Below are 6,167 nucleotides of genomic sequence, written 5' to 3'. Positions count from 1 at the left end.
GGTGGGATCCCCACCCCACCCCCCACCCTGCATTCTGACACTGGGAACTCTTACTAGTCCCCTAAAGTAACAACAAAAACTGGGAAACAAATAGAAATCAAACAAGCTAAATGGAAACCAAAATTAACAACTCAATATGCTAATATTTCTAATAGATTATGCTAACTCTATGAACTATGGTATACTAATCACTAACACTGTATGAAAATTAAGAATTAAAAGTTTTAAAACACAGAGAATACTAAAAATGGTGATGTAAAGCGACACCAACTATGGTAACTATGGTAACAATGCTAATCAATAAGTCTTATAACAGTCTTATCTAAATCAAAGGATCAAAAAATGAGAAAACAGTCAGAAAATGGAGAAAACACAAGGAGGACAAAATCAACACAGCGTCAAGTACATTTAGCCTGTGAAAGAAAAAACAAAAAATAAATAAATATTTACAGAAAATACACAAGCACACAATGTAAAAATGGGAGGGGGAGAGAAATTGACAAAATAGCAAAAAAAAAAATAGAAGAAAAACTTAAAGAACCACTACGGTAAGGAGAACTAATAGACGAGACAAAACAACACCACAAATGACAGGACAAGGGGAAACCAGTGATGTCGTCCAATCCTTCAGGCAGTCTCCACAGAGCTTCCTGGGCCAACTGACCAGAACCGAGCCCAAGCAGGAAACTGTTCAGGCAGTTGGAATGACATCACAATGGCCCCCCTGAGGGCAGAGGAGGCTCTAGACCAATCACAGCTGGGGACACACCAGGCTGGTTTTCTCAAGAAACTTTCTACTTGGTTAAAGAGAAAGGACCCCAAAAGCTTTTGGCTTAAGTTGGTGGTGGAGATCGGTACTTAGGATTTGATAAATTAGCACAGTCCTCTTCAGGCTTTTTCTATTCTTTCAACACACGTATAGAAGCACTGATCCTTCCAGTCTCTATTCCCACCCCCTTTTTCATTTCCTCTTGGTTCCTGTCCATTAAAGACGTCCAGTAAGAGGAGTCAACTGCTCATCTTAGCCCAGGCAGGCTCAGCTCATTGTCCCAAAAGATTTCCAAGCTCTGCCATGGCTTGAACAGATGGTGGCTCCCTCACTCATGTATACGTCCACTCACACACATATGTACTTGTATGTTCAAAAACAAAAACAGAGGCATAAAGGTGTCCCTTTAGAGGAATTGAGCATTTGCAAACTGAGTTCTGGTGGTGCTGCCCACCATCAGCCTGCTGCTCTGTCTTCTGAAGGTGAAACACTCAGAGCACACGGAGAGAATAGAAACAATGTTGCTGGAGACGCTGCACAAACAAGCCAGGCTTCCTTCCCCATAGAACAGCAGGTTACAGCCTCAGCCTCACTCAGCCCCTGTCTTCCTCCTGAGGGGGGATTCCTGGGGAAGATAAGGGACCTATTGTCGCTCCTCCAGGCTCCTGAGTTCTTGCAATGCAGACTGTGAAACGTGTTTATGAGATCTTCAAAATGAAAGTGGTGTTGTTCTCACTCTTGCTCTCTCCATCCCCTTCTTTCCCCTTCCCTCCGTTTCTCCCACTGAAAGTATGTCTTTCAAATAGATTAATTACATTTTTTAGCTCTTGTTAATATTTAATTATTTATTTTTAAAGATTTTATTTATTTGAGAGGTAGCGTTATAGATAGTGAGAGGAAAGACAGAGAGGCCTTCCATCCACTGGTTCACCCCCAGATGGCTGCAATAGCCAGAGCCGCGCTATCAGGAGCCAGGAGCTCCCTCCCGGTGCCCCACGTGGTTGCTTCCACTGCCCTCCCGGGCCACAGCAGAGAGCCGGATCGGAAGTGGAGCAGCCAGAACTCGAACTGGCATCCACAAGGGAACCGGGCAGGCACCACGGCACAGCAGGTGAGGCTGCCAATCGGATGCCCTCACCCACATGCCTGGCCTGAGTCCCGGCTGCTCGGCTCCGAGGCAGCTTCCAGCTAATGCACCTGGGATGCTCCCAGGCTTGGTCACGCAGGAGTCTCAGACGAGGCCCTGGCTCCAGCCTGGTCCAGCCCCGCACACATCCGCGGAGGGCACCAGTGGACAGAAGGCCCATTGCTGGGCTTCTGTGCCGCGTCATCAGTGGGCTGGTGGAGCAGGGAGGTGCTACAGGGCGAACAGAGCTGAGAGCCCGAGAGGGGTAACAGGGAGCCCCCCAGAGCAGTGCAGGGTGCAGGGAGCCTGGGGAGGCCGGCAGGGTGCAGGGAGACCCTCAGAGCAGGGAAGGCTGCAGGGAGCCCGAGGGGGGCCGGCAGGGAGCCTCCCAGAGCAAGAGGAGGGCACAGGGAGCCCGAGGGGAGCTGGCAGGGTGCAGGGAGCCCCCCAGAGCAGTGCAGGGCCCAGCACCACACAGGGTTCAGGGGCAGCAGAGACTTCCTCAAGGCTGCCTGTAGGATCAAACACAGCCTGCAGACCAGGCCTGCCAGGTGTAGACCAAGCCCTCTGGGATGTAGAACATCCCTCCCGGGTGTAGACCAGGCCTCCTGGTTGTAGACCAGGCCTCCCGGGTGTAGACCAAACCCTCCGGGATGTAGACTTGCCATCCCCAAGTCTAACCCATGCCTCCCAGGTTGTAGACCTGTAGACCAGGCCTCCCGGGGTGTAGATGAAGCCCTCCCGGATGTAGAAAAGGACTCCCGGGTGTAGAGCAGCCCTCCCGGATGTATACCAGGCCTCCTGCGTGTAGACCAGCCCTCCCGGATGTAGTCCAGGCCTCCCAGGTGTAGACCAGCCCTCCCGAATGTAGACCAGGCCTGCCAGATGTAGACCAGGCCTTCCGGGTGTAGACCAGGCCTCCGGGTGTAGACCAGCCCTCCGGGATGTAGACCAGCCCTCCCAGGGTCTAGACCATGCCTCCCAGGGTGTAGACCTGTAGACAAGGCCTCCCGGGTTGTAGATGAAGCCCTCCCAGATGTAGACCAGGCCTCCCGGGTGTAGTCCAGGCATCCCGGGTGTTGACTTGTAGACCAGCCCTCCTGGGTGTAGACCAACCTCCCAAGGTCTAGACCTGTAGATCACCCCCCACCCCCCAGGGTCTAGACCAGGCCACTGCAGTCTCTGAACTCACATCCGAGCCACTCGCAGGACCTGCTGGTGCAGCTGAGAAGAAAAGGGAAACCCGTTCTAGATGAGAAGCTCCTGGGACAGAGCCACCACTCACACACTGCACCCCTGCAGGCCGGGGGGTAGCAGAGGACAGCACACCCACCATACGGTAGAGCTGTGGCTCACACACTGCACCCCTGCAGGCCAGAGGATAGCAGAGGACAGCACGCCCACCACGTGGCAGAGCTGTGGCTCACACACTGCACCCCTGCAGGCCAGAGGATAGCAGAGGACAGCACACCCACCACGTGGCAGAGCTGTGGCTCACACACTGCACCCCTGCAGGCCAGAGGATAGCAGAGGACAGCACGCCCACCACGTGGCAGAGCTGTGGCTCACACACTGCGCCCCTGCAGGCCAGGGGTTAGGAGAGGACAGCATGCCCACCACGTGCCAGAGCTGTGGCTCACACACTGCGCCCCTGCAGGCCAGGGGGTAGTTGAGGACAGCATGCCCAGCACGTGGCAGAGCTGTGGCTCACACACTGCACCCCTGCAGGCCAGAGGATTGCAGAGGACAGAATGCCCGCCTTGTGGCAGAGCTGTGGCTCACACCTGCCCCATGTGGCAGCTTCATGGGCCACCACGGCACCTCCAGCCACCGCTCACTGAGCCTCCTGCCATTGCATGGCACACTCCGCAGCAGGGGGCGTGGCTTGGCCCAGGCCATGGGATGCCTGGAACCCTCCCTCCTGTAGCTGACTCCTGGCAGGGGTGGGGAGACCTCACACCCCGTCAGTCTCGTAGCAGGCCTGACTAGTGTGAGGTCAACACGGGGTCACTGGGATGTCCTCTGAGACACTGTCCCTTCCAGCGCGGTGCAGGCAGGAGTGAGCAAGGCCCTGGGCAGGACATGGGAACTGCTGGCCTCCCAGGGAGCACCCGGCTCCAGTTCTCTCGTGCGGGGACAGCCCAGTTGTCCTACTCCAGGACTCAGGGCTCCCACTCGACACGTGCCGGCACTGGCACTCACAGCTGCACCCCAGACCATCTGAGGGAGCAAGGAGGGCTGCCGGGCTGAGGCCAGACACAGGAGCAGCACCTCCCATGGCGGCACAGAGAACTGGGGGACTGGAACTGCTGCCCACCTGCCATGGCCTCCCCACACGTGTGCTGACCTCCGAACCCTCTGTCACACTGGCAACTGATGGGTTGGTGGTGCAGGGATGGGGCAGGGCCCCGACCCAGTCCTGGTGTACGAAGGCTTCTACAGAGTTGGGGGCCGGATTGGGTGGCTGGGTAGTCCCGGCTGCAGGAAACCCCAGAGGGCAGAGGACCTGCTGCTGTCTGTGCTGCCTGACGTGGCCTGGACCCTTCCTCCTGGGGGATGGCCATGGTTGACCAGTGCCAGGCACACATGGCCAGGCCCCGCCTACCAGCCAGCCACAGTAAGCCTGGGGGCCACCTGCTCCTGTGTGCACACCCACTGCGCCAGGGGTGTTCTTTCTGGGCTCGCTGAGGCACACAGGATCCGTCCCCAAGAGCCCCAGGCTCCATTGCAGTGGATGGGCGCAGCCCAAGGCCAGCTCAGTGGCAAGCTCCCCAGGGCCCGGGACTTTCTCCGGTGTTGGCCAAGGGCGGCCTCTGTGCGACAGCTCCTGACTGTGTCGGTTATGCCAGACGAGCCATGCCCTGCGGGTGGCCCTCCTACCCCCATCCCGGGAACGGTATCCTCCCATGGACGTCACTGCGGCCTCTGCCTGCTGGGGTCACTCATCCACTGCGCCCCTGACCCTGCTGCACCACCCAGGCTCTGCACTTCAAGACCTTGGGTCCTAGCTGGGAGCTCCTTTGTGGGGTGGCAGCCCCCGGCCCAGCCTCCCCCAGCCCTGCACCCAGCCTCTCCCAACCCCTACCCTGCCTCCCCCAGCCTCTGGCCCTGCCTTCTCCAGCTCCGCACCCAGCCTCTCGCAGCCCCCCACCCTGCATCTCCCACCCCCCCCGGACCTGCCTCCTCCAGCCACCACCCTGCCTCCCCAAGCCCCAACCCTGCCTCCCCCAGGCCCCCACCTTGCATCTCCCACCCCCGGCCCTGCCTCCTACAGCCCCACCCACAGGAACTGAAAGGCAGCAACGGCCCCCAGGCTGTGCCTCCACACAGTGCTACACGACCCCACCGTGGACAGACACGCGTGGCCACATGGACAGACACGACAGGATCAGTGAAGGAAGCCTGGCACAGAAGGCAGCAGGCTCCTCTCCCGCGAAACGTCCGCGGCAGGAGGCAGAGCGGTGCGGCCAGGACTGAGGGGCTGGGGTCCCAGTGGGCTCAGGGCTCCTCCTGGTGGGAGTAGAGGTCCAGGAGCCGGAAGGCACCCAGCAGCTGAGTCGTCCCTGTGGCGACTGTGAACCCCGCACACCGGGCGGCTCACTCTAGAAAAACCTCCCGCCCATCCCTTCTGCCCTCGGATGCGGTTCCGGTGCTCACGCCGTACCAGCAGAGCCTGTACACGAGCCCAGTCCGGCTCAGGTAACCGAAGCACAGGAAGGCATGGCAGAGCCGTGGTTCCCCCCATGACTTCACTCCTGCCTGTCCACAACACCACGTGAGCAATCCCATGAGTTCCCACCATCCTGAGTTTCCCCTGGCAAAAATAAGCAGGTATGTGAACTGCTTCTTTATCAAAAAGATTTATGTTTATTTCCTTTACTTGAAAGCCAGATTAGAGGGAGGTGGAGAGACGGCTCGTGTCCGCTGCTTCAGTCCCAAGATGGCCGCAACGGGCTGGGCAGGAGCAGGAGCCAGGAGCTCCCTCTGGGCCCCCCACGTGGGTGCAGGGATGAACCCCCTGGGCCATCTTCCAGGGCTTCCCCCAGGCCACCAGCAGGCAGCGGGATCAGAAGTGGGGCAGCTGTCCTCAATCCAGCACCCACGCGGGATGCTGGGCCCAAGGGCGGCTTCACCCACTGCACCACAGCGCTGGGCCCCTCTGCAAACTCCTGGACCTCTGGTGCAAACTGTGACTTTCTCACAGAGCACCCAGCATGAGTCTCCAACACACAGAGAACATGACAGTGTGCACCCCACAGCACAGTGCTGGGG

The sequence above is a fragment of the Oryctolagus cuniculus genome, chromosome 19 (genome assembly GCF_051225735.1).
Source record: "Oryctolagus cuniculus isolate XC-2025 breed Fujian yellow rabbit chromosome 19, ASM5122573v1, whole genome shotgun sequence".
NCBI lineage: Eukaryota > Metazoa > Chordata > Mammalia > Lagomorpha > Leporidae > Oryctolagus > Oryctolagus cuniculus.
The sequence above is the reverse complement of the archived record's forward strand: the minus strand, read 5'-3'. Positions refer to the sequence as shown.